Source organism: Gorilla gorilla, chromosome 20 (genome assembly GCF_029281585.2).
Source record: "Gorilla gorilla gorilla isolate KB3781 chromosome 20, NHGRI_mGorGor1-v2.1_pri, whole genome shotgun sequence".
Taxonomy (NCBI): Eukaryota; Metazoa; Chordata; class Mammalia; order Primates; family Hominidae; genus Gorilla; species Gorilla gorilla.
In genome coordinates this window covers 49,002,768-49,030,271 of record NC_073244.2, presented here as the reverse complement: position 1 = coordinate 49,030,271, position 27,504 = coordinate 49,002,768, and the positions used below count along the sequence as shown (strand labels likewise).

The following is a 27,504-nucleotide window of genomic DNA, read 5'->3' as shown; positions in this document are numbered from 1 at the left end:
ATCACGCCATTGCACTCCAACCTGGGTGACAAGAGCAAGACTTGGTCTCAAAAAATAAAAAAAAGCAAGAAAGAAAAGTTGCTATAAAGTGACAGTATTAGTTGACATCCGATTGTAGACTGGATTAATCTAGTCTATGGTCTATATTAATCTAGTTATCATGATTATTAAATCGTTATAACACTGACTTTGTAATCAGTGTCAAATGCCTGGTTTTGAAAACTACTGGTTACATAAAAAAAAGTTCTTATTCTTAGAAAATATACCCTGAAGTACTTATGGGTAAAGAAGCATCATGTCTGCAAGTTAGTCTTAAGTAGTTAAAGAAAGAATAGGAATGATATATTTATGATATAACATAATTATCTATATACATATATATTTGTATATAGAAAGAGAGGACATGCAAACATGGCTTTATATAGATGAATCTAGGTAAGGAATACATAGGAGACGACAGAAATATTCTTGCTTTTTTTTGGAAAAAAATTTCCAAATAAAATGTTTAGTTAAAAACAAAAGGCTGGGTGCGGTGGCTCACGCCTATAATCCCAGCACTTTGGGAGGCCAAGGCAGGTGTATCACCTGAGGTTGGGAGTTCGAGACAAGCCTGACCAACATAGTGAAACCCCATCTCTACTAAAAGTACAAAATTAGCCAGGCGTGGTGACGTGTGCCTATAATCCCAGCTACTCAGGAGGCTGAGGCAAGAAAATCCCTTGAACCTGGGAGGTGGAGGCTGCAGTGAGCAGAGATCGCGCCATTGCACTCCAGCCTGGGCAACAAGAGCGAAACTCTGTCTCAAAAAAAAAAAAAAAGAGAATTGACCATGCATGGTGATTCATGCCTGTAATCCCAGCACTTTGGGAGGCCGAGGTGGGTGGATCGCTTGAGGTCATAAGTTCGAGACCAGCCTGGTCAACATGGTGAAACTCCATCTCTACTAAAAATACAAAAATCAGGACAGGCGCAGTGGCTCACGCCTGTAATCCCAGCACTTTGGGAGGCCGAGGCGGGCAGATCACAAGGTCAGGAGATTGAGGCCATTCTGGCTAACACGGTGAAACCCCATGTCTACTAAAAATAAAAAAAATAAGCCAGGCATGGTGGCACACACCTGTAGTCCCAGCTATTTGGGAGGCTGAGGCAGGAGAATGGCATGAACCCAGGAGGTGGAGCTTGCAGTGAGCCGAGAATGTGCCACTGCACTCCAGCCTGGGTGACAGAGTGAGACTTCGTCTCGAAAAAAAAAAAAAAAAAATTAGCCGGGCATGGTGGTGCATGTCTGTAATTCTGAGATTGTGCCATTGTACTCCAGCCTGGGTGGCAAGAGTGAAACTCCGTCTCAAAAAACAAAACAAAACAAAATTATATACAGTAGGTCCATAAATTCTGCCACCACCACCATTCTGAGAATCCAGGGCCATTTCTGCCTCTGAGTCAGGATGGAGTGAACTAATCACATTCCTAGAGGCCAGGTGAGGTGCCAAAAATGACGGGAGAGCAAGTCTAGAGAGGTCCAGCAAGAATAAAGAAGCAGATGGGCCACACCCCATACCACAAGATAGCAGAATGCACTGGGCTAGAAAGATGCCCCCTTCTCCTGAAAGAACATGCCTGTTGCACCTGCCATGAGACTCTGGCCTCCCTACCTCTCCCTTCACTCTCTCTCTCTGAATCTTGGGCCAACCATCCTCCCTTCATTTAGCCATGGAGAGTCCCTGGAAAGAGTAACGTCTTCAGGTTTGGTCTTGCTCAGCTTCTGGCTCAGGGATGAAGCTATTTCCTTTTATGTGGGAGTCTTTGCTCTGACAAGAGGTATGGGGTCTGAGTGATTCCTTCAGAAGGGAATTTTCATCCCAAGTTCCCTTCTCCTGGACAGTGTCTTTAACCTGGCCTGCCCAGGCGCTCACAGCTCCATCTCTCAACAGTAACTCATACTCAGCTGCAGGGCCTTCTGTAGATGTTGTGACCAAGGTCCTGTGGCTCTAAGGGCTGGCAGGAGCTAGAGAGCCCTCCCGTCCAGCAAGGTGGCAGGATCCAAAGGTCTGCAGGGCACCCAGAGAACCTGAAGATAAGCAGATCCCATGGTGAGTCATCCAATCGTCCTTCCCCAAACACTGCCTGGGGCCTCAGGGGGAAAAGCCTGCAGAAGCTGTGCAGGAGACAGCTGAGTGATGGCTCTGTTCTGGGACTGGGACAGGGGGATCTTCCACAAAGACTCTTGTGTCTGAGTCACTCCCTGAGCCAAGGAATGACTCAGATACAAGTTTGAAGCTAAGTAATTCCTCTGACTGACTGAGAGAATCTGGGCTAGACACTTTACCTCTCTAGGCCTGTTTCCTCACCTGTGAAAACAGAAAGAGGCTGTCAAACAGACTCGGGAGCCAGACAACCTGGGTTCAAATGCAGGCTCTGCCATTTACTGATGTGTGATGTTGAATGAGTTACTTAGTCTATCTGTGTCTCAGTATCCCTATCATTTATTTATTATTTTACCCTTCTTTGATTTCCAATGGAGAAAGACATTTTCCTCATTTATTTATTGGCCATTTGCATTTCTTTTGTAAACAATCTGTTTATGCTCTTAACTTTTGATTTTCCTGAGTTATTTTCAAAAATTCATTTACAAGTGTTCTTTCTATACTGAGGCTATTAATCCTTTGTCATATTTGTTATAAATATGTTTTTATAGTATAACATTTGTCCTTATTTGTCATTTGTCCTTGAACTGGGTTTATTAGTTTCCAATACCAAACAAGTTTTATTGGTTATTTTTAATAGTCAACTTGTTAATATTTTCCCCTTATAGTTTCTGCTTCTGGTAGTATTTTTAGTAAAAGTCTTTTCCACAAGATTATTAAAATGGTCTTTTTGGCTTATAAGATTGGCAAAGATGGAAATCATATCTCTTACACTGCTAGTAGGAGGGCAGGATATTCCAGCTTTCTGAAGGGAATTTATATCAGAATTTTTTTTTGAGTCGGAGTCTTGCTCTGCTGCCCAGGCTGGAGTGCAGTGGCATGATCTCGGCTCACTGCAAGCTCTGCCTCCTGGGTTCACGCCATTCTCCTGCCTCAGCCTCCCGAGTAGCTGGGACTACAGGCACCTGCCACCACGCCCGGCTAATTTTTTTGTATTTTTAGTAGAGACAGGGTTTCACCGCGTTAGCCAGGATGGTCTCAATCTCCTGACCTTGTGATCCGCCCGCCTCGGCCTCAGAAAGTGCTGAGATTACAGGCGTGAGCCACCGCGCCCAGCCCTATCAGAATTTTTAGAGTGCACACTCATTAAGCCACTCTTCAACATCCAACAATGTGTCTCAAGGAACTAATTAGTCTCGCTAAAATAAAAGATAAAGGTACAAGGATGTTCATCTCACCTTTGCTTACAAAAGTAAAACAACTGGAAGCAATCAAAATGTCCCAACAATAATTTATTTTTTTTTCATTTATCTATTTCTTTATTTGAGATAGGCTGGAGTACAGTGGCATGATCATGGCTTGCTGCAGCCTCCAACTCCCAGGCTCAGGTGATCCTCCCACCTCAGCCTCCCAAGTAGGAGGACTATAGATGTGCACCAACACACCTGGCTAATTTTTTTTTTTTTTTGTAGAGACAGGGTTTCGCCATGTTTTTCGGGCTGGTCTTGGACTCCCAGACTCAAGCAATCCAACCACCCTGGCCTCCCAAAGAGCTGGGATTATAGGTGTAAGCCACCACACCCAGCCTGTCCCAGCAATTTAAAGATTGGCAGGCTGATATTGGTGAGCCACAGAATGGAACACAAGGCAGGCATTAGAAATAGTAGTGGAGGCCGGGTGCCGTTTCTCACACCTTGTAATCCCAGCACTTTGGGAGGCCAAGGTGGGCAGATCAACTGAGGTCAGGAGTTCGAGACTAGTCTGGCCAACATGGTGAAACCTTGTCTCTACTAAAAACAGAAAAAATTAGCTGGGCATGGTGGGAGGCGCCTGTAATCCCAGCTACTTGGGAGGCTGAGGCAGGAGAATTGCTTGAACCCAGGAGGCGGAGGTTGCAGCGAGCCGAGATTGCGCCACTGCACTCCAGCCTGGGCGACAGAGCGAGACTCTGCCTCAGAAAATAATAATAATAATAATAATAATAATAATAATAATGGAGTGGTGTACTCCGACTTGGAACTGCATTTGTGATGTATTTTGAAGCAGAAAATACAAGTCATAACATACAATGTGAAGCATAATTCTATTTTTAAAATTATGTAAGTCCAAATCTATGAAAATATTAACATTGCTTTCTCTGAGTGAAGGGATTGAAAGGAATTTACATTTCATTTTCGAAGTGTTCATTTTCTAACTTTTCCAATAGCCTCATAATTATATGTTTATTTGGGTAACAGCAATAATAACAATAACAAAATGTACAATAATGACAAATCAAAACAAGCACGGTCTTACACAGGAAGAACAAATAAAACTATGACACATCATAGAAACTGATAGAAATAGAAAAAAAAAAAACCTAGCTTGTAGTTACTGAGCCCTGATCTCAACTTAGGCACTGTGCAAGGTTATTTCCTCATATGGACTCATTTATTCCTCACACTGCCCTCTAAACCGAGTCCTACTCCATTTCTACATAAAGACATAGTGCCTGAGAGAGCTGAAGAACTAGCACACAGCAGCAGTGAGATACAGACCCGACTAGCCTGGCTGTGGCGCTTGGGTTTATAACTTCTCAGTCTTGCTGCCTCTCAGAGACAGATTTGCCTTCTAAAAGAGCAATGTAACATTTGCTGTGCACATTTTTTTTTTTTTTTTGAGACAGAGTTTCTCTCTTGTTGCCCAGGCTGGAGTGCAGTGGTGCGATCTCAGCACACTGCAGCCTCTATCTCCTGGGTTCAAGGGATTCTCCTGCCTCAGCCTCCCAAGTAGCTGGGATTACAGGCACCTCCAGCTGTAGATTACTAAAATCACCTCCAGCTGTAGATACAGACTAAAATATGAAGGCAGGAAACAGTAATTGGATACATATGGTAAAACTATGATGAATATTTTCTTTGATTTCCTTCCAGAAGGTAAAATTAGTCTAGTAATTTTCCTTTTTTATTTAAAAACAGATTTTTTCCTACTGGGGATGCCCATCTGCACACAGAGCCAAGTGTGGCAGACAAAATCAGTGCCACCTATCCTGACGAAGTAAGGAAATGTGAAAAACAAAGTTCCCTTCCTCCCTCAGCCCCAATTCCTCCCTAAAACTGGGCAACTATGGGGAGAATCCACTTGAAGATGAAGGTCAATTATTATCTTTCTTAGTAAAGAGTCAATCTCAGGCCGGGCACAGTGGCTCATGCCTGTAATCCCAGCATTTTGGGAGGCCGAGGTGGGCAGATCGCTTGAGGCCAGGAGTCCAAGACCAGCCTGGCCAACATGGTGAAACCCCATCTCTACTAAAAATACAAAAATTAGCTGGGTGTGGTGGTCACACCTGTAGTCCCAGCTACACAGGAGGCTGAGGAAGAAGAATTGCTTGAACCTGGGAGGTGGAGGTTACAGTGAGCTGAGATCGTACCACTGTACTCCAGTGTGGGTGACAGAGCAAGAATCGACATTTAAAAAAGAAAAAAAAAAGAGTCAATCTTGGAAAGCAGTATTGCCCTGCAGTCTGGCACTCTTCTAGCAGCATGGCAGCCATCTGATGGGCACCATCTCAGCACTGTGACATGATTGTGACTTACACACCCTTATCAGTCCCTAACATTTGATCTCAAAAGCCATATTTTACCATATAGATACCATCATCTGGATGCTCTCAGTCACAATCTTAAAACTAGATCATAGGCCGGGCACAGTGGCTCACACCTGTAATCCCAGCACTTGGGAGGCCGGGGCAGGTAGACCACCTGAGGTCAGGAGTTTGAGACCAGCCTGACCAACATGGTGAAACCCCGTCTCTACTAAAAATGCAAAAATTAGCCGGGTGTAGTGGCGCATGCCTGTAATCCCAGCTACTCGGGAGGCTGAGGCAGAAGAATCGCCTGAACCCAGGAGGTGGAGGTTACAGTGAGCCAAGATCGCGCCACTGCACTCCAGCCTGGGCAAAAAGAGGGAAACTCTTGTCTCAAAAAACAAAACAAAACAAAACAAACTAGATCATAGATCTCTCATTGCCACCCATTGTGGTTTCACAAAAGTGAACTCAGTATCTTCTCCCTCAACTTATTCTTCCTCTTAGGTCGTAGCCTCTATCTCCTGAAGCTGTATGTTTGAAAGCTTTGTCTAGCACATTACCTCTTGTTACTTATTTTTCATAAATGTCCTAGATATTCTCAAATGTTTCATCTTCAACATAAACTGTAGAATTATTCTGTTACAATTTGGGGCAAAGAGATCCCTTCTTAAGATTTTGCTTAACATTGCACTGAATTTGTCCATTCATATAAGAAAATACTGACAATTTTGAAAATTATTCAGTCTTCCAATCCAAGAACAAGACTTCAATATTTATTCAAGACTTTCTATACATCTCAAAATGTAATGTTTTATGCTTTCACATAGGTACTCCAATTTTCTTTTTACATCTGTTACTGGATAGTCAACTGTGTTTTCAGTTACCATTCTAAATGGCATATTTTCATCCTTTTAATTACTGACTGCAATAAAAAAAGTCATCAGGCCGGGCGCGGTGGCTCACGCCTGTAATCCCAGCACTTTGGGAGGCCGAGGTGGGTGGATCACGAGGTCAGGAGATCGAGACCATCCTGGCTAACACAGTGAAACCCCGTCTCTACTAAAAATACAAAAAAATTGGCCGGGTGGGGTGGCGGGCACCTGTGGTCCTAGCCACTCGGGGGGCTGAGGCAGGAGAATGGCATGGACCCGGGAGGCAGAGCTTGCAGTGAACTGAGATTGCGCCACTGCACTCCAGCCTGGGCGACAGAGCAAGACTCCATCTCAAAAAAAAAAAAAAAGAAAAAAAGAAAAAAGTCATTAATACATTTTCCTACAGTCATTTTAAACCAGCCCCCTTACTGAACTTCCTTAATAACTATAATGGTTAATCTTCCAGAGCTTTTGGGAGAGACAATTATTTCATCCACAAATACAGTTTTTTCTTGTCTTGTCCAATACTTCTGTTTCTTATTTCATTCCCTGATTAACTGCACTGGCAGGCACTCTAGAGGAAAGCAAATCAAAGCAGAGACAGGGTGTTCACTTGAATGGGAATGTATGCAGAGTTCTGCCATTACGTCTGCTACTGACTTTTCACTTGAGACATAGGTCTTATCAAGTTAAGAAAGTATCCAAATTGTTCTATTTCATTATGTTTTTTAAAATCCAGAACAGATGTTGAATTTTATCAAATACTTTTTTCCCATCTATGAGGTGGCTGTGGTATTCTCCCTTGTCCTATTAACATGGTAAAATTCATTAGTAAATTCTTTAATATTGAACTTACACTTTCAGGATAAATTTATTCTCAGTCATAATGCATTATTTAACATATTGCTAATTTTGCATGTACATTCACAAGAAGGTTGGGCTATGGTTTTCTTTTGAAATGCCACCTTTTCCAGTTTTTGGAATCAATGCAACAATGTTGGCTTTATATAAAAAAAAAAAAGGTTGGGCAATGGTGTACTCCTTTATAAATTCCCTGGAAGAGTCTGTCTATCTATCTATCTATCTATCTATCTATCTATCTATCTATCTATCTATCTATCTACTGGAGACAGGGTCTCACTCTGTCACCCAGGCTGGAGTGCAGTGGCACAATCATGGCTCACTGCAGCCTTAACCTACCAGACTCAAGTGACCCTCCCACCTCAGCCTCCCAAGTAGCTGAAACTATAGGTGTACAACACCACGCCCAGATAATTTTTGTATTTTTTGCAGAGATAGGGTTTTGCCATATTGCCCAGGTTGGTCATGAACTAAAGAATAGTGTGTTACTTGGAAGTCACTTTAAGGCTCAATAAGAAATCACCAATTGACCTATCTAACCTGATAGTTGAGGTGGTGGACAGGAACTTTTTCAGGTATTTTAATCATTCATAGCTATTGATCTTTTCATTTTCTCTTCTTAAGGAAGTTTTACATATGTATTCTGAGAAAATCATCCTTTGCATGCCAGCTTTGAAATCTTATTAATGTAAAGTGTTACAAAAATATTTCTTAATAATATGGTTATTTCCCTTTTTACATTCCTAATTTGTATATCTGTTCATTTCCTCCTGACTTGATAAGGTTTGCTAATGGTTTATCTATATTATAGACTTTTATTAAAATCAGATTTATCAGTTTTACCTTTTTTCTTTTTTAGGTCGTTAATTTTTCTTTTTATATTAATTCCTTCCACTTCTCATATATATTTTCTAACTTCCTTGACTGAATGTTTCATGAAGACAGAAAATAAAAACTATAGAAAATCAATCACAGTTGGGTATAATTCAACTGAAGGCACCATACCATATTCGCTCATCTAATCTTTTCCATCTTCATTAAAAAATACATAATATGATTCACTGTCACAGAATAAACAAAATTAAGAGTTAGGTTTTACAGCACATATAGATCATGTAATGTGGTTTTGACAGTTTTACCATGTTTCTGGAAGTTTCTTTCTTTGTCTTCTTAGTTGCCAATACCTCATTCTGAGAACACTGCAGAAATCTGTCTGGCCCAGAATGGAACCCAGATGTTTCCTGTCTGTGTGGATGCATCACTTTGTCACATGATGTGACAACTGTTTCTCTGTAACTAGTCAATCTCCCAAGATGTTTTCTTTGTGATTCAGAAAGTCTGAGTTTTGGCATATGGTCTAACTCAACATTTTAAACAGTTTTGTAAGTTTCTAATGTGTACCTCCTATTTTATATGCAAATAGGACTTTTGTGCTGATATCCTCCAGATGAAGAAAAGGGAAAGCTTCTACAATAAATACAGAAGGAAGAACACAATTGGAAAATCACCATTTGGTAACCATAATTAGAAGTAATTGATTCATGTAAGCATCATTAATGGATCCTAACTCTAGTGGATGAAAGTTTGAGGTTAATTACATGATCTCAAAATATCTCTCTACAACATACTTAGTAATAATATAACTTTATAGTGGAGAACCTTGGTGGGCATAGCCTTGATCAAGTGATCAAAGCTAACATCACCATTAATGTGACAAACCAACACTGTGTACCTTCTGGTATGGTACATTGAGAAGGACACATGATCGCTTCTGTAGTATTCCTGTCCGAGTGTACAACATGACTCTAATCATGAGGAAAAATCAGAAAAATTCAAATTATAAAAATAACTGGCCTGAACTCCTCATACATGTCAAGGTTAAAAGAGGTAAAAAAAATGACCGAGAACATACTCCAAATTAAAGAAGTCTAAAGAGATATGACAACTAAATGCAACATGTAACACTGGATTAGAATCCTGGACCATTAAAAGGAATTAACATAAATGATATTATTGAAACAAGTGGAGAAATCTAAATAAAGTCTATGCATTAGATAATAATATTTCAATGTTAACTTCCCTGCTTTCGATTATTATATTGTGGTTAGTTAATTATTGTGATCATATACAAAATGTATATTACCTAGGAAATACACATTAGGAGTAAAGGGTCATCATGTTCACAACTTACACAGAGAGAGACAGAAAAAGAAAGTCTACACACACAGCAAAATCTTAACAATTACAGAATGGGGTGAAGGGTATAACAGGAATTTCTGTATTATTATTATTATTGTTACTATTATTATTATTTTGAAACGGAGTCTTGCTCTGTCACCAGGCTGGAGTGTCATGGCGCGATCTCGGCTCACTGCAACCTCTGACTCCCTGGTTCAAGTGATTCTCCTGCCTCAGCCTCCTGAGTAGCTGGGATTACAGGCACGCGCCACCACCCCCGGCTAATTTTTGTATTTTTAGTAGAGACGGGGTTTCATCATGTTGGCCAGGATGGTCTCAATCTCTTGACCTCATGGTCCACCCACCTCGGCCTCCCAAAGTGCTGGGATTATAGGCATGAGCCACCACACCGGGCCTATTCTTGTAACTTTTCTAAATCTGAAATTATTTAAAATCAAAACCAAAACAAAACAATAATCTCTTATGTGTGTGGAAAGGTGAGCAAGATGGGAAGATTAAAGAAGAGGTTAGCTGCTTTCCCATATTGTCAGGTTGTATGTGAGGGACAGAGGCTTCTCTGCCTGGAAATGAATCTACCAGCAGCTTCCAGAATCCCTAAGGCAGACTCCTTCTAGAACACCCTGCATTTGTTGAGTCACCACTATGTCTTGGCCCTCAAGCAGCCAGCCTCTAGAGAGGTTCTTTTTCAAGCTACCTCATTCAGGTCTCTGTAGTCAATGGTCAGTCCCTAAAGACTAAGAGATTTTGACCAAGGGACTAAAAATCCCTCTCCAAACTACCTATTGAGAAGAGTCCTTAACCGTTAGCTTCATTAATGGGACCCTACTAGAAACCCACTTTAAAACCTCAGGGTCTAGTTCACTGTGTATGTTTTTGGCTTCCAGGGAGAATAGAAAAGAGGCAATCTCAGACGGCAAAGCCAGAACTTCAGGTTAGAATTTCTTTGTTATTTTTTTGAGACAGAGTCTTACTCTATTGCCCAGGCTAGAGGGCAGTGGTGCAATCTCAGCTCACTGGAACCTCCGCCTCCCACGTACAAATGATTCTCCTGCCTCAGCCTCCTGAGTAGCTGGGATTACAGGCTCTTGTCACCATACCTGGCTAATTTTTGTATTTTTAGTAGAGATGGGGTTTCACTGAAATGGGGCCGGGCTGGTCTCAAGCTCCTGATCTGCCCGCCTCAGTCTCCCAAAGTGCTGGGATTACAGGCATGAGCCACCATGCCCAGCCTTCAGTTTAGAATTTTGTCCTGGTGTTCGTGTGGTTTCAGAAATTCAAACAAAATTTCCTCATGGTATGAATGCCTTGGCTTCACATTTATATGATTCAAATGGAATCCTATCGAATTCAATGAATATCAGTCAATCCAGTGGATTCATAGGGGATATATGTAATTCAATTCAAATTCAAAAGCACGCAAAAATAATCCACTATATTAAACCCTAGTTACCCCTAAGGTGGCAGTAGGTATTGACCAGTAAGGACACCTTCAAGGTGTTAGAAGTGATGAATCTCTTGATCTAGGCTGTGGTTACAGGATTCTGTAATATAAAAATTCATTGAGCTGCACCTTAAAGATAAGCCCACTTCACTACATGTGTATTATGCCTCAATTGTTTTAAAGAATTTTTTGGCTGGGCACGGTGGCTCACGCCTGTAATCCCAGCACTTTGGGAGGCCGAGGCGGGAGGATCACGAGGTCAGGAGATTGAGACCATCCTGGCTAACACGGTGAAACCCCGTCTCTACTAAAAATACAAAAAATTAGCTGGGCGTGGTGGCAGGCGCCTGTAGTCCCAGCTACTCAGGAGGCTGAGGCAGGAGACTGGTGCGAACCTGGGAGGCGGAGGTTGCAGTAAGCCGAGATGGCGCCAATGCACTCGAGCCTGAGCGATAGAGTGAGGCTCTGTCTCAAAAAAAAAAAAAAGAAAAAAAAAAAGAATTTTTTTTTTTTTGAAACAGGGTCTCTCTGTCACCCAGGCTAGGGTGCAGTGGCACGATCATAGCTCACTGCAACCTTGAACTCCTGGGCTCAAGGAATCCTCTCACTTCAGCCTCTCCAGTAGCTAGGATCACAGGTGTGAGCCACCACACCCAGCTAATTTTTTTTTTTTTTTTTTTTGAGACAGAGTTTCACTATTGTTGCCCAGGCTGGAGTGCAGTGGTGCAATCTCGGCTCACTGTAACCTCTGCCTCCTGAGTTTAACTAATTCTCCTGTCTCAGCCTCCCAAGTAGCTGGGATTACAGGCGCCCGCCACCAAGCCCAGCTAATGTGTTTTTTTTGGGTTTTTTTTTTTTTTTGTACTTTTAGTAGAGATGGAGTTTCACCACGTTGGCCAGGCTGGTCTTGAACTCCTGACCTCAGGTGATCCACCCGCCTCGGCCTCCCAAAGTGCTGGGATTACAGGCGTCAGCCAACATGCCCAGACTACCCACCTAATTTTTAAATTTTTTGTAATGATGGAGTTTCACTATGTTGCGCAGGCTGGTCTCAAGCTCCTGGCTGCAAACAACCCTCCTACCCCAGCCTTCCAAAGCACTGAGATTACAGGCGTAAGCCACTGTGCCTGGCCAAACAAGGAATATTTAATGACCTGGAAAAGTATCTGTTATATAAATGAAATTATCTCGATTCAAACTTAGAAATGTTGTTCAAACACAGCCACATCTGGCCTCTCCCCATGGTGCTCCTGCCCCCCAATGAATATCCCATTAAATTAGAGATCAAAAACAGACAATACTAAGGTTAGAAGCTAGGGAACCTCTGGCAGAGTAGTGACTGGGAGGGGCATCATGAGGGCACAGTGCTAGAATGTTGTTTTCTGATCACAGTGCATTACCCAGGGGTATTCCCTTGTGACAATTCATTGAGCTGCATATTTATATACATTTTTGCATATATCTTATATCACAATAAAAAGTTTATGTAAAAAAATTTTTTTTAATTATTTGCTCTGAAACCTGGCACTGAGCACAGTATAGGTGGTGAAGGGAATCAACGTGGAGAAAAAAATACCCAAACTCCTTACCCTGGCTTATTATTTCACCCATGCTAAGCAGCTATCTGTCTTTGATTCTGTGCAAGTGAAAAATAGGGACTATCTGCTTTTAAAACTAAAATATGGCCTATGTGGGTTCTGAAAGATGTTACCTGCCTTAGCATCCAGCTGCCTTTATTTCTTAAGATGCTACAGGCATTGTGCTTTGTCTGAAGGTTACATAAAGATCAAACGTAATAATTTTTTAAAGTTAAAATGTTGTTTTGACATTGCACTTTTTCATTAGAGTAATGGTCAAAATCTTCTTTTCTTTTTTTTTTTTTTTTTTTGAGACGGAGTCTCGCTCGGTTGCCCAGGTTGGAGTGCAGTGGCGGGATCTCGTCTCACTGCAAGCTCCGCCTCCCGGGTTCACGCCATTCTCCTGCCTCAGCCTCCCGAATAGCTGGGACTACAGGCGCCCACCACCAGGCCCGGCTAATTTTTTACATTTTTAGTAGAGACGGGGTTTCACCGTGTTAGCCAGGATGGTCTCGATCTCCTGACCTCATGATCCGCCCGTCTTGGCCTCCCAAAGTGCTGGGATTACAGGCGTGAGCCACTGTGCCCCGCCCAAAATCTTATTTTCTAACTCAGAAACAGAAAGTCAAATACTGCATGTTCTCACTTATAAGATAATAATGTGCACACATGGACATAGAAAGCAGAATAACAGACACAGATGACTCAATGGAGGGAGGGTAGGAAGCGGGTAAGGGATGAGAAATTACCAGATTGGTACAATGTGCATTATTCAAGTGATAGTTACACTAAAAGCCCAGGCTTCCCCACTATGAGATATACCCATGTAACAAAACTGCACTTATATCCCCTAAATCTATTTTTTTAAATCTTATTTCCATTTTATTTGCAATCCCATCTCAGCCATTTTAATAACTATTAGTTCAATTTCAATTTCAGTGAGGAACAGTTTCTAAAAGTAGCTTTACATTTTGTTTTGTGGTGGTTGTGGCTTTATCTGTCTTGAATTTTTTCTGCCAGGACTTTATAAGGAATTGATTAGTGGAGGTTAAATGTGGCTATGCCTAAAATATATAGGACAAGGCAAAAAGATTCTCAGAATACAATAAATTCCAAATCTAGTTTCTCTTCCTTTGATACTTTATTTTTAAGTTGAGCCTAGATAAAAGTATTTTCTAAACACTCTCAGTTTGCTCTTTCAGCCAAATCTTTTACATTATCATTTTATTTTGTTTATTTATATTTATTTATTTATTTTGAGACAGAGTCTCATTCTGTCATCCAGGCTGGAGTGCAGTGGTACAGTCTCAGTTCACTGCAATCTCCACCTCTTGGGTTCAAACGATTCTCCTGCCTCAGCCTCCAGAGTAGCTGGGACCTCAGGCGCCCGCCACCACCCCCGGCTAATTTTTGTGTTTTTAGTAGAGGCAGGGTTTCACCATGTTGACCAGGCTGGTAACTCCTGACTTCAAATGATCCACCCACCTCGGCCTCCCAAAGTGCAGGGATTACAGGCATGAGCCACTGCCCACAGCCTACATTATCATTTTAGATACTTACTCAGTAAATTTGTTTTCTAACCACGGGCAAGGTCACATCCATCCCCGCTGTCACAGAGTCAGAATGGATTTCCAGAAACCAGGCTCACTCTTGGGATGCTGTCACAGATGCGTATGTCATTACCTTTGCCAGAAAGAACCTTAAAGGAAACATTAGGAAAAAATATGCATTAGATCCCTAACAAGAACAATAGAAGCCACGTCTTTAGTAACATGTTACTTTAGATAAGTTTAGCACGCGATCCTTTCAAATTATTTTCATTATTGTAGAGAACAATAAAAAGGGTGTGGGTTCAAAAAAGAGTTTTGAGATGGGCCTTGGTGGAGAGGAACTGGCTGCTATTCAGCTAGGGAGTGTCACCTGAGTGAAATGTGTTCCCACTATGCAGGCTTGCAGCCTCAAATCTGTGATTTTCCCATCCCCAATCTCCACATTTCAGGACCCTCAACACCAACCCCTATAAGTCTCCTAATCAGACACACATCGTGCCCCCAATCACTGGCCTCCAATCTCCAACCCTCAGAGGTTTTCATAGTCACTGATATTCCCATATGTTCAAATCTGACCAGGAGAGACTACAGGTCAGTAACTACAAAGAATACTGATCCGATCTGATTGCCAGTGAAATTACACAGCCCCCAATCATGAACCCACACTGATTGCCAATGATATCCCAACGACTAAGGATCAATTGTTGATTCTCACAGTCCCACTCCCACCCACAAGTGACAGTCCGAATCACTGAGCCTCATTGAGGCGTACCTTTAAGATAAGCACACTTGATTCTATTCTCCATTCCCTGATCTACAAAAGTCCAATCGTTAATACTCTCCGATCCTCCACCGATGATATGAAGTAAGTCTCAATCACCGATGGCCCAAAACATTTCTCCAAACATTCATCATCACTGACCTCCCTGATTTGAACCCCAAAGTTTCCACAATCACCAATTCCAGTACCCAAACTATTACTACCCACAGAACTTAGAACCTCCGATCACTGATCTTCTCGGGCTCCGATCATTAACCTTAAAGCTCTCTAAACCAGTGTCTGAAAAATCCCAACTGACCCCAGACCCATGAAGACCACTATAACTGACCCCATGCACCCTGAAAATCAAGACATTTCACAGAACTCGCATTTATTGATTCCCACACACTCCCAATCCATCTTCTTCAGAGACGGTGCCACTGACTCCCGCAAACCTCTGCCCGCCACCACTGAGGCCCCGCGAGGCTCAGACGCCGAATCTCTTAACCCTTCAGTCCCCTTGTCATTGACCCTCACGGGCACCCATAGCTGACCCAGTCGGCCACCGTAGTCGGCGGCTCACTATCCTCCACTAGTCCCAGGTTTGACCGTTTCTCAAACCATGCCTTCCCATTATGCTGCATCCGCGCCCTGAATCTGAAATTGGTCGTCCTGCCACGCCGCCTCACCGCGGTATAAGGTCGTCCCATCCTGAATGGCCGGTGCGCAGACTCAATTGCGACTTTGAGGCTGTCAGCCGCCACCCGGCAACCTTCCAGTGAACAGGATTCTGGGTTTCTCAAAAGCTGTAATTGGAGGTATGATGGCGACGCCCACTTGACTCCTACCGGGGGCGGCCATGTTTAAAACTGTGCCGTAAAACGGATGATTAAGGCCTTTGCTAGACCAAAAGATAAGGCTATTTTAGGACAAGGAGAAGCAAGTGTCCCTGGATCCCTAAACAGAGATGTCGTCTCTGCTCTTAACTTAGCCTCTCAGATGCCAAAACCTCCTGTGGCCAACATGGTGGCGCCCAGACATCAAAGCGGAGCTTTCTTTGTCTCCGGCAGCCTGGTAAGATGGCCGCGTACATTTTTACCGCTTCTTACGTGCAATGGGTGCAGCCTCTCCTAGGAGCTCCCCTATGGCAATGTGAAACTCTTTCTGAGCCAGCTCTAGGAGTTAGAGAGCAGCGAAGAGACTCGCTCTTAGGGAGACAGAGACAGCCTAAGGACGGGCGTGACTTCACGGAAAGGGCGGAGCCGCAAGGAAAAGGCGGGGCTGCCGCAGCGTGAAGAGATCAGAGTTCTTAGCGCATAATGGAAAGGAAATGTTGAAAGCAAGGTTTTTACCTAAGGAGGCTTACCGGAGAAGCCGACCTGAGGAAAGAATGAGTGCAAGCAGTTTATTTGGTAGGTGGGGGATGGAGAAGTGAGACGGGAGCGATGGGAACGAATATACAGTGCATAGGTGAGCAGATTAGCTCTGGATCAATGAGGGCTCAGTCAGCTTGGGACCTCTGGGGGATTGTGTAGAAACCACTTCCAAGTTTTCACAACCACCAGGCCGATGAAGCTTACATCTGTCTACACCATCTCTCTTCCTAATTGTTTTAGGGCCACTCCAGAGGTGTTAAAGCTCCAGCACTTCCAGCCTGCCTTGTGGGAAAGTCTTAGGCTGAGTCTGTAGGTGTCTGCAGTTAAGAAGCCAGCGGTCTGCATATGATTGCTCAGGGGTGGTGGCTGGGTACCAACAGCATTCACTACAGGCCTGCCTTGAATACCACCTAACGCAGTGCTCCGCATATCACAGGTATTGGAACATCTCTAGAAAAGATTGCCTTGTCTTATGAAAATGGCTTTTTAAAAAAATCCTAATTCCAACTGGTCATCCTAGCAACTGATACAATAACTGACCTCCAAAATGTTTCCCAATGATTCCTACCTCCTACTATTCACACTCTTATGTAGTTCCCTCCCACATTGTACCAGGGTTGGACTGTGAGACTAATAGAATACAGTAGCAGTGATAGATGTCACTGCTGAGATTAAATATAATAAATGGCACCTTGAGTTCTGTCTTAAAGGCTGCTGCCCCCACTTTGAGAGAAGTTAGTTGCCATGTCATGAGGATACCGAGACAGCCTATGGAGAGGCCCATGTAGCAAGGAACTAAGCCCTCCACCCAATAGCCTGGGAGGAGCTGGGGCCTTCCTATAACCAAGTGTATCACCCTTGGAAGCACATCTCCCAGCCCCAGTCAAACCTTGAGATGACAGCAGCCCCTGCCAAAAGTTTGACTGCAACTGCGTGAGAGACACAGTCACAAGCACTCAGCTATAGCAGCTCCTATATTCCTGACCCTCAGAAAGTGTGTAAGATACTACATGTTTGTTGTTTTAAGCTTCTGAGTTTAGGGTAGTTTGCTATGCATCAGTAGATAACTTCAATGCTGTGTTAAAATGCTACAATTGACATTTCTTCTTTTTTTTTTTTTTGAGATGGAGTTTCGCTCTTGTTGCCTAGGCTGGAGTGCATTGGTGCAATTTCAGCTCACCGCAACCTCTGCCTCCCGGGTTCAAGCGATTCTCCTGCCTCAGCCTCCTGAGTAGCTGGGATTACAGGCATGCACCACCACTCCAGGCTAATTTTGTATTTTTAGTAGAGACGGGGTTTCTCCATGTTGGTCAGGCTGGTCTCGAACTCCCGACCTCAGGTGATCCGCCTGCCTCGACCTCCCAAAGTGCTGGGACTACAGGTGTGAGCCACCGCGCCCAACCCCATTTCTGAATTCTTTAAATAAAGTTACTAAACTTGCGAGATTATTCTGTCAGAGGAGATTATTACCAGTTTCCTCTTCTTCCTTGCGATGGAAAAATTAAAGGCCTATGGCTCTGCTAGATTCTTAAAATTTAACAAAGAGGTCAAGGGTCCTTGCTTCATTTGATTTAATATAAGTGGTTTATATGACAACACTTTGAAGTGATTATAGTAATTAATTTAAAATCACCATTTAGGCTGGGCGTGGTAGCTCACACATGTAATTCCAGCACTTTGAGAAGCCAAGGTGGGCAGATCACCTGAGGTCAGGAGTTCAAGACCAACCCGGCCAACATGTTGGAACCCCATCTCTACTAAAAATACAAAAATTAGCCAGCATGGTGGACGCCTATAATTCCAGCTGCTCGGGAGGCTGAGGCAGGAGAATCACTGAACCCAGGAGGTGGAGGTTTCAGTGGGCCAAGACTGTGCCATTGCACTCCAGCCTGGGTGAGACTCTGTCTCTAAAAAAACAAAAATAATAATACTGAAGTAAAATGAGTATTTATAAAGTGCCTACTAAATGCCTGATTGATCACTGGCCTGCTCACTTCAAGGGCTGTTCTTATTCTAGGATTAGACCAATAAAGCAGCCACAACTGGTAAATTGTCACTCATGAAGGCCGAGGGAAAGAGAGCCTTTGAGGGTCTTTTGCTGGGAATTAAACGCACTGCCTCAAAAACTATACATGTCATTTCCATTCACTAGTCATTGAGAAGTCACATGGCCACCCAGGAGTGTGATAGCAGACATATAATCCTACCATAATTCTGGGGTGGGGAGAGCTGGAGATATTTTGGAATAACATTAAAGACTGCCACAAACATTGTAAAGATAGTGTTATCATCATGCTTCAAAAGAAACTGCAACACGGGGGTGAGGTGACCTGTCCGTAATCATTCAGTGAGTAAATAAAGCAACAAGGATTCAGAGCTGGGTGTTTCTGTGTTATTCAAAAGTAAAGGATCATTAGCATCATTATTAAATTTTACCCAAAATTTATTAGAACCTAAATATATCTCAGCGACTGAATTGGGAAAAAGAAGACTGAGTACTCCAGTAAAAATAGAGGCTACTCAAGGAGCTGACCTCTGATTGGGGAAGGAGTACACATGGAAAGAGGAAACAGGTAAAAGAAGAGTACACACTGTAGGACTCCAGTCATGAGACACTCAAGAACAGGCAAAACAGATCTATTGAGTTATAAATCAGAAAGCAGTTGACTCCAGGGACTGTTTTTTGTTTTTTTTTTTTCTGAGACAGAGTCTCACTCTGTCTCCCAGGCTGGAGTGCAGTGGTGAGATCTCCATCTCAGCCCACTGCAACCTCCTTCCAGGTTCAAGTGATTCTCGTGCCTCAGCCTCCCAAGTAGCTGGGATTACAGGCATGCGCCATCATGCCTGGCTAATTTTTGTATTTTTAGTGGAGATGGGGTTTCACCATATTAGCCAGGCTGGTCTCGAACTCCTGACCTCAAGCGATCCGCATGCCTCAGCCTCCCAAAGTGCTGGGATTAAAGGCATAAGCCACTGCGCCTGGCTGGGGCTATGACTTTGAAGATAATTTAGGGGGTGAGGAAAATGTTCTATGTCTTGTTTTAGGTGGTAGTTTAATGGGCCTATGTAATTGTCAAAGACTCATCAAAGTGAACACTTATTTGTGTTATTATATGTAAATTATACCTTCATTTTTAAAAGAAAAAGCATACTATTCAGAGTATTGAGTAATGATGTGGGCCAGGGAACAGAGAGGGAGTGAGAAAAGAAGTAACAGAACTTTATCATAGTCTGCAGAAAGATAGGACCCTGCCAAGGTCATCATTAGCATTTATGGCCTATGACAGTGCGATTCCTCTAGGCAGAGGAATTCGAGAAAGGAGCCTCTAGGCAGACTTAGCTCCAAGGCTCTGGGCTAACCCAACCTGCAGTGACCATCAGCTCTCACCTGTTCCAGTGAGCCTATGCCTATAGGTCCAAGCCTTGAACTAAATGTGGTGGCCCTAGACACTGTCATCATTTAAAAGGGTGCAGGGCCCCAAATTTGGCCTAAAAGGAGGCACAGCGCTTCCTTGCTCTGGAGCAGAAAGGACCTTACCTGGGCCTGAGTGTTGTTTGTTGTGGGGGAAAGAAAAATAGATCAGACTGTTATTGTGTTTATGTAGAAAAAGGAAGACATAAGAAACTTCATTTTGATCTGTACTAAGAGAAATTATTCTGCCTTGAGATGCTGTTAATCTGTAACCCTAGCCCCAACCCTGTGCTTGTAGAAACATGTGCTGTATTGACTCAAGGTTTAATGGATTTAGGGCTGTGCAGGATGTGCTTTGTGAAAAATGTGTTTGCAGGCAGCATGCTTGGTAAAAGTCATCACCAATCTCCAGTCTCGAGTACCCAGGGACACAATACACTGCGGAAGGCCACAGGGACCTCTGCCCAAGAAAGCCTGGGTATTGTCCAAGATTTCTTCCCATGTGATAGCCTGAGATATGGCCTCCTGGGAAGGGAAAGACCTGACCGTCCCCCAGCCCGACACCCATAAAGGGTCTGTGCTGAGGAGGATTAGTGAAAGAGGAAGCCCTCTTTGCAGTTGAGATAAGAGGAAGGCATCTGTCTCCTGCTCGTCCCTGGGAATGGAATGTCTCGTAAAACCTGATCATACATTCTATTTACCGAGATAGGAGAAAACCGCCTTGTGGCTGCTGAGACATGCTGGTGGCAATACTCTTTACTGCACTGAGATGTTCGTGTAAAGTTAAACATAAATCTGGCCTACGTGCACATCAAGGCACAGCACCTTTCCTTAAACTTATTTATGACACAGAGTCCTTTGCTCACATGTTTTCCTGCTGACCCTCTCCCCACCATTACCCTATAGTCCTGCCACATGCCCCTCTCCGAGATGGTCAACATAGTGATCAATAAATACTGAGGGAATTCAGAGACTGGGGCCAGCGCGGGTCCTCTGTATGCTGAGCGCTGGTCCCCTGGGCCCACTTTTCTTCCTCTGTACTTTGTGTCTTATTTCTTTTCTCAGTCTCTCGTCTCCACCTTGCAAGAAATACCCACAGGTGTGGAGGGGCAGGCCCCCTTCAGTTTGTTGCTGGTTTTTTTTTATTTTTATTTTTTGGTGTTTTGTCTGGTTTAGTTTGGCTTTTTGTTTTTTTGTTTTGTTTTGTTTTTGTTTTTTAGAGACAGGATCTTACTCTGTTGCCCAGGCTAGAGTGCAGTGGCACAATCATGGCTCACTGCAGCCTTGAACTCCTGGCCTCAAGTGATCCCCCTGCCTCAGCCTCCCAAGTAGCTGGGACTACAGGTTCCTGCCACGATGCCCAGCTAGACGGGGTTTCACCATATTGGCCAGGCTGGTCTTGAACTCCTGACCTTGTGATCCACCCGCCTCAGCCTCCCAAAGTGCTGGGATTACAGGCGTGAGCCACCATGCCCAGCCTGGTTGTTCTCAATTCTAACTACATCTTAAAATCACCCAAAGAGATTTTTAAAATTCCAATTCTTGGGCACCTCCAGAAATTCTGGTTTGATTTTCCTGGGATAAAGCCCTGTTTTTCTTTTTTTCCTTTTTATATTTCACCAGGTATGGGAAGCTTTGGATTCATAAGCTCAGTAAATTAAGGAATTTCACATTATGAACTCAATTTGAGATGGGTTGGACTGGTGATACCTGGAAGGGGTAAATGAGAATCCACTCTGGAGGCACTTAATGCCTGAGGGAGCATCCACAAATAATTTTTCAGGTACAGTGACCAGCAAGTTGTCACAGATATCCAGCATGCAAGGGAACAGAACCACATGAATGAGATCAAATAGAAACAACAGATAGTATAAGCAGATTCATCTAAACAGAGTAGCTTTGAACTAGGGATGTTGCTTTGGTTTGGGTTCGAGGCCCTCATTCAACTTCTCTTAGCCCACAATCGTGAGTCTTCAAGAAATATGAATATACATTACAGTTGCAACTAGCCCTTGTTATCTGCTGGCACGTAGATACCATTGCATCATAGAACCTACCCCTGCCTCCAAAGTCTTTATAGGAGCTGTAGTAGTTGCCTCTGTTTAGATTATGGGGTTTATTTCCCACTGTGTCCTCTATATGTGGTACTAGATATTGTTTATTTCTAATCAGCACTAATTTCTACCTCTTTTTGCGCTCTTACCTTTGTTTCAAGGGCTGGAAACCTAACAATTTCACTTCCTAGACAACTTGCTAAAAGTCACCTAAAGACAGTCTGGTTACTGCCAAAGATATGCTTTCAGATAAGATTTGGATAAAGAAGGGAGGTAGATGCCTTTTTTCAGCAGTGGAGTGATGTCTAGACCAGTAGATATACGCATCTAAGTGAACTCATCACCAGCAACAATTTCCAGAAACTTCCTGACCTCCAGATTGCAGCTTCATTAGTGTGAGTTTAAAGCCAACTAGATGCCATTCTCAGATTCCATGCATATGGCCAAGGGTCCAGGAAATAAGAAGAAACAGGGTTGAGGGGTTGGTGTTACGGGGCATTTACTTGAATTTTCTATGCTATAATTGTCTCATCTTTAAAATGGTGATAATAATAAAATTGTCAGTTATTAAATAAATTAACACAGTGAAAAAAAATTTCTTCAAGGTTCTTTCTTTTTGCTTTCATTAACAGTTTCTCAAAGCCTTTCCAGTTTCTGCCCATTCTCATGTGTGAGGTTTTTCTTATGGGCATATTCTACTTTCAGTTTTGTTTGTCCAAACTCATCAAACTTCATCCTTAAGATTGGTGTATTTTATTTTATTTTTATTTCTTTATTGAGATGGAGTCTCACTCTATCACCAGGTTGGAGTGCAGTGGCGCCATCTAGGCTCACTGCAACCTCTGCCTCCTGGGTTCAAGCAATTCTTCTGCCTCAGCCTCCGGAGTAGCTAGGACTACAGGCACACACCACCACACCCAGCTAATTTTTGTATTTTTAGTAGAGACTGGGTTTCACCATGTTGGCCAGGATGGTCTCAATCTCTTGACATTGTGATCCGCCTGCCTGAGCCTCCCAAAGTGCTGGGATTACAGGCGTGACCCACTGTGCCTGGCCTATTTTATTTTAAACTACATACATAACTCATACCACAATAAAACTGATTTAAAGTATATGGCACTTATAAAAAATAACTATACCTAGTATATAAAAACATATAGAAGATTTTAGTTTTGGCAGAGGATTGAAACTATTGTAGAAAAAAAAATGGGCCAGGCATGGTGGCTCATGCCTATAATCCCAGCATTTTAGGGGGCCAAGACAGGTGGGTCACTTGAGATCAGGAGTTCAAGACCAGCCTGGGCAATATGGTGAAACCCAGTCTGTACTAAAAATACAAAAATTAGCCAGGTGTGGTGGCAGGTGCCTGTAGTCCCAGCTACTTGGGAAGCCGAGGCATGAGAATTGTTTGAACCCAGGAGGTGGAGGTTGCAGTGAGCTGAGATTGCACCACTGCACTCCAGCCTGGGTGACAGAGTGAAACTCTGTCAAAAAAAAAAGAAAAAATCCAAATGGTGATTTTCATTACTTTCAAATAACTAAAAGGACAATGGATGTAAAGATCAGATTACACACAGGGAACAAAAAGTTAACCAAGTGGAAAAGAGGACATGAATTCTGTAATAGAGTTTCACGAGAAAATGAGGAGAAAAAAGCTAATACAGGCACAAGATATGTAATAATTAAGTCTTACTTTTATTAAATCAGGGTCCTGGAAGGAAAAGAGGTTCAGAAGGTACAGAAAATACTGGAAGATTAGAAAACTGGTAGATGAAAAGAAGGCACACTTTTTTGGTAAATGAAAATAATATATTTTTATTATTTTTATATTTCATTTGACCGTTATTAGTTATGGTTTTATAATAGTTCCTAACATCCTCACTACGGATTACTCTTTTCTTTTCTTTTTCTTTTGAGACAGGGTCTTGCTCTGTCACTTAGGCTGGAGTGCAGTGGCACCATCGTGGCTCACTGCAGTCTCAACCTGTTGAGCTCAAGTGATCCTCCCACCTCAGCCTCCCAAGTGACTGGGATTACAATCACGTCACACCATGCCTGGCTAATTTTATTTATTTTTTGTAGAGATGGAGTCTTTCTATGTTGCCCAGACTGGTCTCAAACTCCTGGGCTATTTGTTTTTTTTTTTTTTAATTGACAAGGGCATACTTTCAAGAAACATGTCTCTGATGGGCGCAGTGGCTCATGCCTATAATCCCGGCACTTTGGGAGGAGGCCGAGGCAGGTGGATCATGAGGTCAGGAGTTCAAGACCAGCCTGGCCAACATGGTAAAACCCCGTCTCTACTAAAAATACAAAAATTAGCCAGGTGTGGTGGTGCACGCCTGTAATCCCAGCTCCTCAGGAGGCTGAGGCAGGAGAATTGCTTGAACCCAGAGGCAGAGGTTGCAGTGAGCCAAGATCGTGCCATTGCACTCCAGCCTGTGCGATAAGAGTGAAACTCCATTTCAAAAAAAAACCCACATGTGTTAAAAGGCTAATGAAAAGGAAATCATAACCAAGATGAGAGGAAATCTGCTGAAACCAAAAACAAAGAAGCTTGCAAAGTTAAAAAAAAAAAAAAAAAAGAAAAAAAAAAAGGACTTCTCAATGGAAATCAGTGGAAGCCAGAAGATATAGCGCTCTTAGGAAGTCACATACAGTGAAAGAGGAACTGGATATCACTCAAGAATAAAAAAGGGCTGGACGCAGCATCTCACGCCTATAATCCTAGCACTTTGGGAGGCCAAAGGGGGCAGATTGCTTGAGTCCAGGAGTTTAAGGCCAGCCTGGGCAACATGGTGAAACCCTGTCTCTACTTAAAAAGAATAAAAAGGACTGGACTCCAGAAATCTCTCTCCAAACCAACTATTTTGTCATTGCAGTAGTCTCTCATTGGATCATTGAATGACATAATTTACTTTTCTTTTTTTTCTTTTTTTATTTTTTATTATACTTTAAGTTTTAAGGTACATGTGTACAACGTGTAACTAATTGAATGAAGAGAGTAGAGGATGAGTTACAAAAAGGAAATGATCTCTGTGAGTTTTTTAAGGCAGAAGACTTGGTAGATGATACCATAGATTAACAGAATATATATAAAAATGGAAAATGAAGACTCTAAGTTATAATTGACCACAAATAAAGTTGGCATCCAAGCACAGAAAAAAAAAAAAGAATAAAAGGGAAAGTACAGATGAAATAACAGACAACATGAATTAGAAGGCCAGGGATGGCTATGGTTGGATATATGTTTTGTTTTGTTTTGAGACAGAATCTCGCCCTGTCGCCCAGGCTGGAGTGCAGTGACGTGATCTCAGCTCACTGCAACCTCCACCTCTCAGGTTCAAGCAATTTTCCTGTCTCAGCCTCCCAAGTAGCTGGGAATATAGGCACCCACCATCACACCTGGCTAAGTTTTTTGTATTTTTAGTAGAGACAGGGTTTCACCATATTGGCCAGGGCTGGGCGCGGTGGCTCATGCCTGTAATCCCAGCACTTTGGGAGGCCGAGGCAGGCGAATCACAAGGTCAGGAGATCGAGACCATCCTGGCTAACACAGTGAAACCCCGTCTCTACTAAAAATACAAAAAATTAGCCAGGTGTGGTGGTGGGCACCTGTAGTCCCAGCTACTCAGGAGGCTGAGGCAGGAGAATGGCGTGAATGCAGGAGGCGGAGCTTGCAGTGAGCTGAGATCGTGCCACTGCACTCCAACCTGGGCGACACAGCAAGACTCCGTCTCAAAAAAAAAAAAAAAAAAAAAAACTCCTGACCTCAAGTGATCCACCTGCCTTGGCCTCCCAAAGTGCTGGGATTACAGGCATGAGCCACCACCCCTGGCCTCAGTCATTCTTTAATTGCAAAACCTTATTTGTTCAAAAGACACACAGAAACAGAGGAATACACACACATGAATGAAGCTCCATCACAGATATGAAAGACAAAAAGAAAAGGACATGTTAGGAAAGGCTGGAGGCAATGCAGGAGAAATCACTCCCAATAGCCATGTGGATCCTGGATGTTTGTGCAAGAGTGGTGAATTTTCCATAAAGGCTATGGTTTTAGTTAACAATACCATCCTCAAATTACTCTCTTTTTCTGCATGAATGGACTGTGTTCAGTTAGGTGCTATCATTAGGGGAAGGAGAAAAAGGAGTTATAAGCACCTTATTTAACCTCTTTCTGCACCTCTTGTCAGTCTAAATGAGTTCCTCAGGAGGTTTTTGTGGTTGGGTGGTGGTGTGGTCCTCTCGTTTTTAAAAAGGTGACCCCTTAAGAAGGGAGGGGCTTCATAATCCCAAAGCTATTATACTGAACAGGAAAAATTAAAAGCCTTTCCTCTAAGGACTGGAACAAGACAAAGACGCCATTTTTACCTTTTTTTTTTTTTTTCAAACAGAGTTTCACTCTTGTTGCCCAGGCAGGAGTGCAATGGCGCAATCTCAGCTCACTGCAACCTCCACTTCCCGGGTTCAAGTGATTCTCCTGCCTCAGCCTCCTGAATAGCTGGGATTACAGGCATGCGCTACCATGCCAGCTAATTTTGTATTTTTTAGTAGAGATGGGGTTTCTCCATGTTGGTCAGGCTGGTCTCGAACTCCTGACCTCAGATGATCCATCTGCCTCAGCCTCCCAAAGTGCTGGGATTACAAGCGTGAGCCACCATGCTCGGCCCATTTTTACCACTTTTATTCAACATAATACTGGAAGTCCTACCCAGGGCAATTAAGCAAGAGAATGAAATAAAGGACACCCAAATTAGAAGGAAAGTAATCAAATTGTCCTTGTTTGCAGATGAAATGATCTTATATTTAGAAAAACCTAAAGATTCCACCAAAAAACTCTTAGAACTATAAACAGTAAAGTTCCAGGATACACAATGAACACACAAAAATCAATAGGATTTATCTATGCTAACAGCAAGCAATCTAAAAAAGAAATCAAGAAGTTAGTTCCATTTACAATGGCTACAAAGACAATGAAATCCCTAGGAATAAACTTAACCAAAGAAGAGAAAAATCTCCACAATAAAAACTATAAAACACTGATGAAAGAAATAGTACACCAAAACATGAAAGGATATTCCATGGCTATGGATGAGAAGAATTAATATTGTTAAAATGTCCATATTACCCAAAGAATCTACCAATTAAATGCAATACTTATAAAAATATAAATGACATTTTTCACAGAAATATTAAAAGTAATTATAAAATTCACTATGGAACCCCAAAAGACCTTGAATAGCCAAAGAAATCCTGAGCAAAAAGAACAAACCTGGAGGTGTCACACTACCTGACTTCAAAATATACTACAAAGCTATGATAATCAAAAGAGCATGGTACGGGCATAAAAACAGATATGTAGACTGATGGAACTGAACAGAGAACCCAGAAATAAATCCATGAAATTAGTGCCAACTCATTTCTATAAAGGTGCCAAGAACATACATTGAAGAAAGCACACTATATTCAACAAATGGTGTTGGAAAAACTGAATATGCATATACAGAAGAATAAGACTACATCCCTATCTCTCACCATACATAAAAATAAACTCAAAATGGATTAAAGACTTAAATGGCAGACTCAAAACTATAAAACTGCTAGAAGAAAACATTGGAGAAGTGCTCAGCAAATTGGTCTGGGCAAAAATTGTTTGGGTAAGACCCCAAAAGCTCAGGAGACAAAAG

The 27,504-nt window shown here is 42.6% G+C and overlaps 1 protein-coding gene and 1 long non-coding RNA gene across 8 annotated transcripts in view; one reads left to right on the top strand and one right to left on the bottom strand.

Moving 5' to 3' along the window:
• ZNF793 (zinc finger protein 793) overlaps positions 1-16,221 on the bottom strand; it is a 79,430-nt gene extending 63,209 nt beyond the window's left edge. For 3 of the 7 annotated variants that reach the window (XM_019015879.4, XM_055369233.2, XM_063701859.1), the window contains exons 1-2: positions 15,662-15,732; positions 14,223-14,361 (exon numbers count right to left, since the gene is read on the bottom strand). The gene's annotated coding sequence lies outside the window, so the exon portion shown is untranslated. The other 4 variants (XM_055369231.2, XM_055369235.2, XM_019015877.4 and 1 more) reach the window with 4 other exon arrangements.
• LOC109024205 (uncharacterized) lies at positions 15,644-22,403 on the top strand. Its single transcript, XR_002003683.3, has 3 exons — positions 15,644-15,790; positions 16,589-16,784; positions 21,976-22,403. It is a non-coding gene; the product is annotated as an uncharacterized lncRNA (long non-coding RNA).
• Positions 22,404-27,504: the final 5,101 nt, after the last annotated feature.